At 44.4% G+C, this 12390-nt stretch overlaps 1 long non-coding RNA gene across 1 annotated transcript; it reads left to right on the top strand.

The window, feature by feature from the left end:
• The first annotated feature begins 4132 nt into the window (after nucleotides 1-4132).
• On the top strand, nucleotides 4133-11924 carry LOC109029261 (uncharacterized). Its single transcript, XR_002008339.3, has 3 exons — nucleotides 4133-4280; nucleotides 9341-9442; nucleotides 11602-11924. It is a non-coding gene; the product is annotated as an uncharacterized lncRNA (long non-coding RNA).
• The last annotated feature ends 466 nt before the right edge of the window (nucleotides 11925-12390 follow it).

Genomic DNA, 12390 nt, shown 5'->3' with positions numbered 1-12390 from the left:
GTTCATTCTTCTTCAGTATCTCAATTTGAAATGGGGAGATTTACCAGCAACTCTCCTCACCTTGGCAGGCCCTAGAATATAATCCATTCCCTTAATTTAGCCTCTTACCCTTTCTCCAACCCCTCATGAATTGCCAAATGCTCCCAGGACAGAGCAGCCTTATCTTCCAATTTACTTTTTTAAGCCTCCAAATTGGTTCAGTAATTATATTCTCTCTCTTGTTGGTTCTCATTTTTTTAAAAAAAAAAAGTTTCTGGTTATCTTCAACAGGAAAATTGCTCTGAATTAATTTTCCTTCTTCAAACTTGGCTAGTCTAACTAATTTATCTAGGGTGATGCATCTAGAATAGCTCAGATAAGCCTAGCCATAAATCCTGTACTCTTTTGTTTAACACTAAACCATCTTTAGCCTCAACTGAAAAAACTGATTGTTTAAAATTGAACCGGAATTTTGCACTGCTAGCTACAAAAGCCAAAATAATTTAATATGCAAATGCGAGTCTCTTAAGGATGGTCTCCATATCTCATTTGCTTTTATATCCTTAGCACTTAGCATAGTATGTATTCAGACAGTATTTGTAAGTAAAAGAAAGAATAAGTAAAAGGATGAAATACATAAAATTCAAATGAAGATAGTTTCTATATGGATTATATTTCTCAACCTAAAATAATCCTCATCTAGTATATCAGGTGTCTTCCTTGTTCAATTTTCCTTTTCAAGATAAAATTTTTAAATGGTATAAGTGGAACACGTCTATAAATTCCAGACTTCCATTCTCTGCTCCCCTATCCCAAATATTACAAGAGATTATCAAGATCAAGACTAGCCTAGTTTCTTTCTAGGAGTCCCTAGGACTGGGGAAGACTATTGGATGGTGGTCCAGTGCCAAATACTAGAAGGACCTATTCCTGTCAATCCAGCTTCAACATGCCTCAAACTGGACTCAGCATCATCTCCTTTTCCCTTACTAATTTACTCTCCTTCTCTGTGTTTACTACCGTATCTGGTGTCACTGCATCATCCTCCCAGTTGCCTGTACCAGAATCCTAGGGGTTATCTCTTATTGCATCCTATCCAAATCACCAAGCTTGGTGAGTCAGTGTCTACATATTTCTCACATTTGCCCCACCCTGAATATCTCTACTGTGACTGCTCTAATGTGAGTTCTCATCACTATTCACCTGGAGGTCAGCATTGGCCTTTTAACTGGTCTCACCTTTATCCTCTCTGGACCATCCCCACAGAGAGCTCAAACACTGACACAACATTGCCTAAAGCCCTTTGGTGCTTTCCTACTGTCCACAGACAGTCTAAGCTCCTTGCCACAGTTGGTAAACTCTCCATAATCTGGCCCTTACCTATCTCTCAAACCTCCTTTTCCACTGTTCACCTTTGTGAGGTCCAAGGTCTAAAACTGCCAAACATATTACGTATACTTCCAAGTATTCCTGCTGTTCCTTCTGCATGAATTTCTCTTCCCTTACTTCTCCCCCTATTTAAAACTTTACTTATTATTCAAGAATCACCTTCTGCCTCTTGAGTCTAGTCCAAGTGGCCCTTCCACTTGCTCCTATGGCAAAGCGTCATCAAAACACATAATTAGCCTGTAATCTCAGCACTTTGGGATGCCAAGGCAGGCAGATCACTTGAGATCAGGAGTTCAAGACCAGCCTGATCAACATGGTAAAACCCTATCTCTACAAAAAATATAAAAATTAGCCAGATGTGGTGGTGCATGCCTGCAATCTCAGCTACTTGGGAGGCTGAAGCAGGAGAATAGCTTGAACCCGGGAGGTGGAGGTTGCAGTGAGCCAAGATCTTGCCACTGCACTCCAGCCTGGATGACAGAGCAAGGCTCCGTCTAAAACAAACAAACAAACAAAACAAGACCACCCCACATAATCAGTTTTTTATGACTGTCACCCTCACCTATCTGTAAGAAACTTGAAGCACTCCAGCTTAATGGTGGCATTTAATAGGCCCTTAGTAACAGTTTGAAAAACTAAATTGAATAATAAACATTAAGATTAATCAAAATTAGAATTTATATTGTCTAGGTGTCTTAGTCATTTCGATGGGTGGGATTTATTTTGTTGTTCCTTGAGTGTATTTTTCTCTTAATTTTAAATAATATCTATAACTATGAATATTATATTTTAAAGATCCATTATATTTTCTAGCTTATAAATGGGTGATTATCATATTATTTTCAAAGCTGACTTTTTTTTTTTTTTTTTTTTTTTTTTTTGAGCCGGAGTCTCGCTCTGTCGCCCAGGCTGGAGTGCAGTGGCGCAATCTCGGCTCACTGCAAGCTCCGCCTCCCGGGTTCACGCCATTCTCCTGCCTCAGCCTCCCGAGTAGCTGGGACTACAGGCGCCCGCCACTGCGCCCGGCTAATTTTTTGTATTTTTAGTACAGACGGGGTTTCATCGTGTTAGCCAGAATGGTCTCGATCTCCTGACCTCGTGATCCGCCCGCCTCGGCCTCCCAACGTGCTGGGATTACAGGCGTGAGCCACCGCGCCCGGCCGACTTTTTTTTTTTTTTAAACACAGCAAGATAGGCACGTTGATACTGAGCTCTCGTTTGCTCATTTTGGGGCCCTCACATATTTTGACATTTTTTTCATCTTCTCCATCAAAAGAGACTCAGTGTTCTGTAGGATGGTGCTCCATTTGTTAATATATTATCGTTATTAATATGTTACCTTCCTTCCTAGTGGGATTGGAATGTACATTGTTTTATGCCTTTATTCATTCCTCATCCTAACCAATTCCTTATATTTATGTCATGGAACCATCTCCCTGGTACCTCAGAGTAAAACTCTTCTCTCAGCAGAAATGATAAGTTCCCTAGTTGGTTATTTCAGTTGCTGGAGCAGTAGCTAGTGAGGGTCTCTGCCCCCTGCGATTAATCCAGACGATCGCTATCAACTTTCTCACCTTTGCTCTAAAAACCCCAGCTTCCCTTAGCTTTATAACAATAATGGTGATGCCTATTGCCAGTGATTTGAAGAAGCGACCCAGGGAAGAAGGGAGTGAATGCTTTTTACAAATGACTGGGTCTCCATTTGGTTTTATTGCTTATTCTCTTACAACTTATAACCCCCAAAAGGCAAAAGAAAAGTTCATTAGTTCAGTGTCTGACAGCTCAGAAACGAGTAACCCAACACGTTTGTGTCCCCTCCATTGATTTAACCCTTGTGGTAAGTTGAATTTTCAAATAACGTCCACAGCTATATTTCTAGTCTCACATATTGTTCTGGAACCTTGCCACCTCCATCTGCAATAAGAAATGAAGTCCATCTCCCCTTCGCTTTGTGACTGCTTCAATGGGTATAATGTCATGGAAATAATACTGAATAACTTCTAAAGTTAGGTTATGAAAGGCAACCTGGCCAGGCATGGTGGCTTATGCCTGTAATCCCAGCACTTTGGGAGACCAAGGCGGGTGGATCACTTGAGCTCAGGAGATGGAGACCAGCCTGGGCAACATGGCAAAACCCTGTCTCTACTAAACATACAAAAATTAGCTGGGCGTAGCCAGGCGTGGTGACTCACGCCTGTAATCCCAGCACTTTGGGAGGCCGAGGCGGGTGGATCACAAGGTCGGGAGATCGAGACCATCCTGGCTAACATGGTGAAACCCCGTCTCTACTAAAAATACAAATAATTAGCTGGGTGCAGTGGCAGGCGCCTGTAGTCCCAGCTACTCGGGAGGCTGAGGCAGGAAAATAGTGTGAACCCGGGAGGCGGAGCTTGCAGTGTGCCAAGATCGCGCCACTGCACTCTAGCCTGGGTGACAGAGCGAGACTCCGTCTCAAAAAAAAAAAAAAAAAAAAAAAAAATTAGTTGGGCTTGGTGGCACATGCCTGTAGTCCCAGCCACTTGGGAGGCTGAGGTGGGAGGATTGCTTGAGCCCAGGAGGCAGAGGTTGCATTGAGCCAAGATTGTACCACTGCACTCCAGCCTGGATAATAGAGTGAAAATGTGTGGTGGGGGGGGGGAGCGGGGGGGGAGCGGGGAGGCAAGCCACACCTTGGGAACACTGAGCTGCTCTTTATGATGATATCCAATTACCCTGAAGCTGCATGTTGGAAAGGTCATATGGAGATATCATGTAGAGGGAGAGAGAGGCCCAATGAACCCCAGCTATTTTAGCTCTCATTTTTGCGTCTTCCCAGTGAACTGACAGACAAAGGCTGGGAGCTGGAAACTTCTGAAGGCTCATTCACTTGCATATCTGTCATGAAGCTTCAGGGCAGCTCCAGCTGATGCCAGGTGAGCAAAGATGAGCTATTTTCTCTATACCCTGCCAAAACTGCAGATTTGTGTGTGAAACAAATGCTGTTTTAAGCCACTACATTTTTGGAGGGGTTCTTATGCAGGAATATGTAGTGAGAACACCCCTAATGACCTGAGCTCAAACCAGAAGTATTATCTAATCCCTTTTCTGTAAAAAAGTAGAAATTTAGGTTCTTGATATGCTCTTTATGGCAGACAGAAATGACAAGTCAGAGTGTTTTAAACTCTTTGTTTCCAGGCTACTGGGTGAATATAACACAGGAGATATTTATTCAGGGCCTCTGGGAAGCTAGAGAAAGAAAGAATAATTAAAGTGGTCCAGAAGGAAGAGAAGCATGTGACAGGCTATGCCTGGTACCTCCAGACCAGAGGGTAAGGGATGACCATTCCTTTCTTGTACATGTGTATCACATTCCTGATTTTCCAAAAATGGTATTCACCACCCCCAGAGAAGAACGCGAAAGTCCTGCTTTTCAGAGTGCATGATTCTTTCCACAGAGAAAGAAGAATCCCCCCTCCCTTCCTCTCCTCTCCTTGCTACTTACTATATTTCTAGCGCTCGTGCCTCCATGATTAGAAGACAGGTGGGTGACTGTCCATGGTGCTGCCCTCTGCTTACTGCACCAGACCATGTTTTGTTCCTTCACAGGAACCCACATCCACAGGCTCTGTGATTTACAAAGACAAAGGCATCCTAGATGCCTACATGATCTAGAATGTGTCACTAGGTCTTGTACATTTGTTGCAGATGGGATATAAAGAACGTCTAAAAGGGAAGACCACCCTTTGTTCTTTTCTTTACTCCAGTACCTTACCTTTCCTCCTCTATCTCTTTCCTTCACCCCATGCCCTCTCCCTGCAGGCCTCTTTTATTGCTGTGCCAGATCGTAAGTGGAGGTAGAAAGTGGATGGTGGTGGCAGGGTCCTGAGGGTCCAGAGGATAGGACTATGCTTCACAGTTATCCAGGTGGCAGCTGTGGTGAGGGCTGACAGAGATGCTCCATCTGAAGCCAGACCTGTATACCAATCCAGCCTCTGATGTTTGATTGCTGTGTGAGTGAAGCAGTCACTGAGTCACATTTTTTCTAATCTGTAGACAGATAACTCAGGCAGAGCAATGTGATGAGGATTAAGTGGGGTGCTGTGTTAGAATCTTGTAAACTACAAAACATTCGGCTAATGAAGGGTTACTTCCTTCTATGGGGGCCCCAAACAGAGATTAAGAAGTGGTAAAAGGATGAGTCCAAGGAACTACTGAAGGCTGCAGCGATGATGGGACCAATGAGGAGGGAGAAGTCCCCAGAGGCAGAGGAAATGTGGACCAGAGTCCTAGCCAGCTGGGTCTCATGGAGCTAACCCAGCAGAGAGAGAAAGAGGCTCACCTGGAGTTGGGCGGATGCCCAAATGAAGGCGGCAGGCAGGGCTCAGAGCTGAAAGGGAAGGAACAATTGTAATAATAGCAGCCATGTGCCAAGCCCTGGCCAAATGCCAGCCACTGTGCAAGGCTTACATGCTCATTTAATTCCCACAACAACTCTGAGGCACATGTTACTATCCTCATTTTACACAGTGGAGAATGTGGTTCTGATAGGCCCAAGAAATTTCTAAAAATCTCACGGCCAGGAAATGGCAAAATCTGGATTCAAATCTAGGGTTTTCTATTTATTTATTTATTTATTTATTTATCTTGAGATGGAGTCATGTTCTGTCACCCAGGCTGGAGTGCAATGGCGTGATCTTGGGTCACTGAAACTTCCACCTCCCAGGTTCAAGCAATTCTTGTGCCTCAGCCTCCCAAGTAGTTGGAATTATGGGTGCCTGCCACCATGCCCAATTAATTTTTTTATTTTTAGTAGAGTTGGGGTTTTGCCCTGTTGATCAGGCTGGTCTCCAACTCCTGACCTCAGGTGATCCACCCGCCTCGGCCTCCCAATGTGCTGGGATTATAGGCATGAGCCTCTGCGCCCAGCCCAAATCTAGGGTTTTCTTACACCTAACTAAGCCAAAGTTAGCAAGCTTGAGATAAGATTTTTGGTTGTGTTTTGTTTGGGTTTTTTTCATGATTTCTTTTCAAGACAGAGTTTCACTCTTGTCACCCAGGCAGGAGTGCAATGGCACAATCTCAGCTCACTGCAACCTCCACCTCCTGGGTTCAAGCGATTCTCCTGCCTCAGTCTCCCAAGTAGGTGGGATTACAGGCGCCCACCACCATGTTCAACTAATTTTTGTATTTTTAGTAGAGACGGGTTTTCACTGTGTTGGCCAGGCTGGTCTCAAACTCCTGACCTCAGGTGATTCACCCTCTTTGGCCTCCCAAATTGCTGGGATTACAGGTGTGAGCCATTGTGCTTGGCCGATTTTTTTTTTTTTTTTAATAACAAAGAGAAGCATCAGATCAGAAGAACCTAATGTGAGGCAGACTCCAAAGCCAAGGGATCAAGGAACAGGGTGAGCAAAACAAGAGAGGGTAGGGGGACAAGTCAGAAGGGGGTCTATGCGAGCACCAGAAACATGTACATACCCTCTTCCCTGTGGAGTGGCTCATGGGTGGGCCAGGCACTTTTAAAGAGCTAGGAACAGAGCAATCTTCTGCAGCCTGTTCTTACGTGAGGACCAGAAAAATTTCCGCGTGGGTCTCCCTGTGCTCGTGTTCCCATCTCGTCATTGTAATTGATAGCATTAGTGCATGGTATCAACCAGCATTTGCCAATGTTTGTTCTGTGGGACCTTAGTTCTGCAGGGTTAATAGATACAACTTGGAATGAAGATTCAGTTAAATTCACTTCAATTTAACACACTTAGTGAATACCCACAAACAGAGCTATGAAGTATGTATTCGACCATGAACAACAGGCGAAGTCTCTGTTTTCATGGAGCTTGTAGACCAGATGTTCAGTAAGTTTGGAAAATGTTACGCCACAGTGATATCGGTTTCTTTACTGCAAACATTTCAGGGTCTTATTATGCTAATAATCATTGTGACTTTATGAGTGGGGTAGAGTATATAGCGTTCCCCCATGATATCTATCCATGGAATCCTATTTTACTTGTTGTAAAGTCTCTTCTTGTGGCTCCCAGGCTAGTGTTCTTTTTTCTTTCTTTTTTTTTTTTTTTTTTTGAGATGGAGTTTTGCTCTTGTCACCCAGTGGAGTGCAATGGTGCAATCTCAGCTCACTGCAACCTCTGCCTCTTGGGTTCAAGCAATCCTCCAGCCTCAGTCTCCCTAGTAGCTGGAATTACATGCACCCACCACCACGCCTGGCTAATTTTTTTATTTTTAGTAGAGACGGGGTTTCACCATGTTGGTCAGGCTGGTCTTGAACTCCTGACCTCAGGTGATCCTGCCTCGGCCTCCCAGAGTGCTTGGGATTACAGACATGAGCCACTGCGCCCAGCCCAGGGCTAGTATTCTACAGAACAAGCTGGCAGGGGATGCTAGGGCAGACAGAGAATGATACACACCCCTTCACCTCCCTTCATTTTACCACAATACTGGTAGTGTGGCCAAAAGGAATGATGGGGAACACATAAGCCCAGAACATGGCAGCCAGGTGACACAACTATGGGGGTAAGGGTGCCATTCATGGATGCCAAGTGATGGCTGCCTCTCAACACTGAGCCTGATGAAGAGTCAAGACTACCTGGAAATCGCCACAGGTGAGCCCACGGAAGGTGTGTGCTTCTCTGAACAGGATTGAGAAGCTCACTGGGCCAAAGATATAGCAGGAGAAGGAGAAATAGAAAGTGGAGCCTTGGGAGAGGGAAAGTCCTTTGCTCCTAGGTCATAAGAGAGGGGGAGGATTTTCTGTCACAGTCCAGTGGGAGGACCTAGGTGGCAGCTGCCCTGGCGTAGGGGAACTGCATATCCTGTCTTATAGGTATAAAGAGAAGTGCTCCTGGAGCCAGCGTGGGGCTTTGTATGCCAGCAATCAAAGTTTATCACTCAGGCAAACAAGCCAGAGGAAAAGAGCTGACAAATGGCTAGCATTTCCCCCGCTTTCTTCTCCAGGAAGACGTTTTGGTCTTGGTTTCCCTCTGGGTTTTTCCTCTCTCTGATCTCTCTTGCCCTCACGCAGTGTTCCCTGCCCAGGCATTACATAACAGCCTGGACTGCAGGGAACACCTATACAAGAGGCCATGACAGTTAGACAATGGGCAGGCACAGGCTGCCCTGAGAAAATGGAGTCATTCATGAGCTGTGTGAGAGGCGGCTCTGTTCCCAGCTTGGCTCACTGGTAAATGAAGTGCGCTGGGGACAAAGAGGGAAACTTTACACTCTAGCAATTTTCCCACAGTGGCAGGCTCACAGAAAAACAAGGCACTAGTTGGCTTAGAGGAGAAAAGGCAACCATATCCATAGACTTTGCTTGCTCCCCCAGATTGCCGTCTTGTGCCAAAACCACAGAATAAACTCCCAGGGAGGGAACAGCAAGGCTATACTCGCTCTGGGTCTCAAACGACAGAAGCCAGAGAAAAGGTGTGGGTCTGCCTTCTTCGGCTTCTGTTTCCATGGCTGCTTGATGGGTTTTCATTTCTGATCAGCTCACATTTGACCTCTGATCTAGGTCACCACCTTAGAGGGAAGGAATGTTTTCAGTCGAGATGATCATCCTGAGATAAATAATAGCGGCTCCGCCTATCGCAGCTGCTCAGCAGGGTCAGGGAGCACCTTCCTCTAACACAGCCGGCCGGCTCACCTGATCTTAGGGGCTCTTCAGCCCACACTGCTTAGGGCTGTGTGTGGAGTCGCACCTCGAGAATACTTTGCTGTGGGGCCCAGGGCCTCTTTGGGTGGGAATCTATGCTGCAGCTGCAGGTATAGTGCTGTCCTATAGACCATAAGGTGCTAAAAATTTAACCAAAAAGTTATTGAGTGTCTTATAGTGGGTGTTTTATATAAGACTAAATTTTATGTCAAGAAAATACCAAGGTTATTACAAATAATCTTATATGTTAAAAACAATTACCAAATCCCAGCAATGACCTACTTACCTATTTAAAGAAATACAAAGCTCTTATCCAACTTACCTATTTAGGGACTTCTGGAGTCCATTACCGAGCTATTCAACCCACGGCAGTAATCCTCCCTCTGAGAATACTACTGTAATCCTCAAGTGCAGAGTAGAGACTACTGTGCGGTAAGTATTATAAGGTATTAAGATACCTCTCTATCCACCCTGGAATCTTGCCTTCCTCCCCAGTCCTAGAGAGACCCACAGGATAATGAGGGAAGGGAATTAGGTGGTATAAAATGTTTGCTAAATGATAAATGGACGCCAATGCCATCCAGCCTGGAAATACATGTACATGTAAAATGGACCTGGGTTTGCCAGCTCAGCCTCATACAAGAAGACTCTGTCCTTCTGAGCACCAAGCCTATAACATGAGTAAATGCCGGTTGCTTAGGAATACAGAGGTTAAATGCTCTGGGTCAGACAGATGGGCCTGGATCCTAATTTCAAAACTTAGTAGCTGTGTGACCTCAAAGGAGTTGCTTCACTTTTGCTGCCTCCACTGTATTGTCATAGTGGTCACAATATTTAGGAAGGTGGGCTAGGACAGACCAAGCATCTCTCCTGGGAGTGCTGAAGGAAGTGGACACCAGGGCGACCCCCTCTCTGGGGCCATTCTTAGCCAAGAGTCCCTGCCCACAGCACTGAATACCCTCATGAGACCAGTGGCCATTTTTTGAGGAAAATCCCCATTAACCTGGGAAAACTTCACAACAGACCAACATCATTTCCTGCATTGGGGCTTGGAAACCACTGCATGAAATAATTTATCTGTTACTGTTTAATCCTATACTGGCTTTAGTTATATTATTTATAGAGACACCTTTAAAGTTTTCTCCTTTATGCATCAGGTGTAGCTAGGCAACGTTCGCTACATCTACGTGCCTCCCCTAGCTGTTTCCACTTCAGCATTTGAGGGAAGAATCAAAAGCCCTTGGGCTTGCAGATGCTCAGAGAATAGGCACGAGGCAACATTTTATGAGTTCTCACCACATCCCGGGTACCATGCTAGACTTGCGTACCTATGGTACTCCCAACAGAGTGAGGCAGAGAGGTGATGAAGTGGGTTAGAGCCTAAGGATGGAGGCTGGAAACCTATGGGAGCGTGTGCTAACCAGGGTGGTGGTGACCAGAGAAGGCTTTCCAGAGGAAGAGATAGCCAAGCTGAGTCTTGATGAATAGCCAGGTGCAGGTGTGGTGGTGCACCCAGGCAGAAGGAGTACAGCCAGAAAGGACTTGGCCAGCCCAGAGAGCCTGCCTGTCTGATGTGTTGCAGTAGATCCACAGAGCTGCAGAATTGGAAGAGGTGGTGAGGGAGGAGGGGGAGAATAGGAAGGCAGGAGCCAGGTCTCCATAACGCTCCTAATTCCCTCTGGGACATCATCTGTCCCTCAGCAATGCCTCTAATAGAGATATCTGCTGCTCTAAACATTTACTGATGCCTTAATCTTTCAAGCAGAATGGTAAAGAAGAAAAAGCCTGTGGGTACCTCCTCGCATGTGTTGTTTGTTTACTGTGAGACAAGGTCTCACTCTGTCACCCAGGCTGGAGTGCAGTGGCACTATCATGGCTCACTGCAGCCTTGACCTCCTGAGCTCAAGCAATCCTCCTACCTCAGCCTCCTGAGTAGCTGGGACTACAGGCATGCGCCACCACACCCAGCTAATTTTTGTATTTTTTGTGGAGATGGGGTCGTACCATGTTGCCCAGGCTGGGATTCCTCACATGTTTTCACATAAGTAGTCCCTATACTTGCCTTGTTCTTTCCAATGTGAAGAGAATTCTTCAGGCAATTAAGTTTATGCTTCCACAACGATGTCTCTTCTCCCCACTGCTCTTTGAAGCTGATCTTTGTTGGAAAAATTATTTTTCATCAAATTGATCTAGATTACTCATTGACTAGCTTGTTGACCATAGTTGCTTCTCAAAAAAAGCTCACCTGTTAAGCTTAACAATAGGTACCAGTATTGAACTAGTGTTATATGCCTGGCATGATGCTGGGTGCTTCTGAAACATTTTCATTCAATACGCATAGCAAATTAATGAGGAAGACACTATGATCATTACCCCTTACAGATGAGAAAAATAAAGCTTGATAAAATAACAGCTTATATGTGACAGAACTGGATTTTAATCTATTTGATTCCAAAATCACCACTCTTAGCCAATTCACTCCACTGCTATTATAAATTGCTTTCAAGAACAACTTAAAAGAAAGACATGTGGCTGTTGCTGCATGATGGACAACCAAGTTTTTTGACCAGAAAACATTTTGCCCCTTGCAGAAAGAACTCGGGAAAGCAGCAGGCAGTCTGGAATGGCGATGGGAAGATCCAAAGGCAGCAAAGGCTTCTCTCCGCCATGTGAAAGGCCTGAGTTTAGATACCTCAGGGAAGTTTTAATGCCAACCTTCTGTAAAATCCCCATTCTCTAACGTATGGCTTTAATTAACAATCATGTGTCAATATTTGTTAATCATAACAAATGTACCATACTCCTGTAAGATGTTATCAACAGGAAAAATTGAAGGAGAGGTGCATGGAGCTCTGTACTTTCCTTGCAATTTTTCTGTAAATCTAAAACTGTTGTAAAAAATAAAGTTGGGGGAGGAGCAAAAAGAAAAAAAGATTATTTTTTATTGAAAAGAAAAACCCTCATTCTCCACAGCCACATCCATATTTCAGAATTATTCTTAGAAACTTCCAGAAACAATTCATTTACTGTATATAACATTATGGCCTAGATTAAACTGAGCAGTAATTATTAATGCTTAACGTTAGTGCGGAAGCTCAAAAATTATATACTAGAGTGTTTGTGTAACTCTAAATCTTAAGATACATGTCAGTGATACCCGAAGCTTCTTTTTTTTTTTTTATTTTATAGAGAAAACATAATTGACAAAACGGTCACATACTTTTTAAACTTTGTTTTCGACATCTTTGGGAATTGTAACCATTGAACCCCATGTTCCTGATTCAAGCTCCTCTGTGCATCTCTTAAGAGTTGTTGAATTGCAGTCATAATGCCTGGGATGGAAGAAAAGGCTTCCAAGGGGCTGATCTCACAAATCAGCG

This window comes from Gorilla gorilla, chromosome 1, assembly GCF_029281585.2.
Source record: "Gorilla gorilla gorilla isolate KB3781 chromosome 1, NHGRI_mGorGor1-v2.1_pri, whole genome shotgun sequence".
Taxonomy (NCBI): domain Eukaryota; kingdom Metazoa; phylum Chordata; class Mammalia; order Primates; family Hominidae; genus Gorilla; species Gorilla gorilla.
The sequence above is the reverse complement of the archived record's forward strand: the minus strand, read 5'-3'. Positions and strand labels throughout refer to the sequence as shown.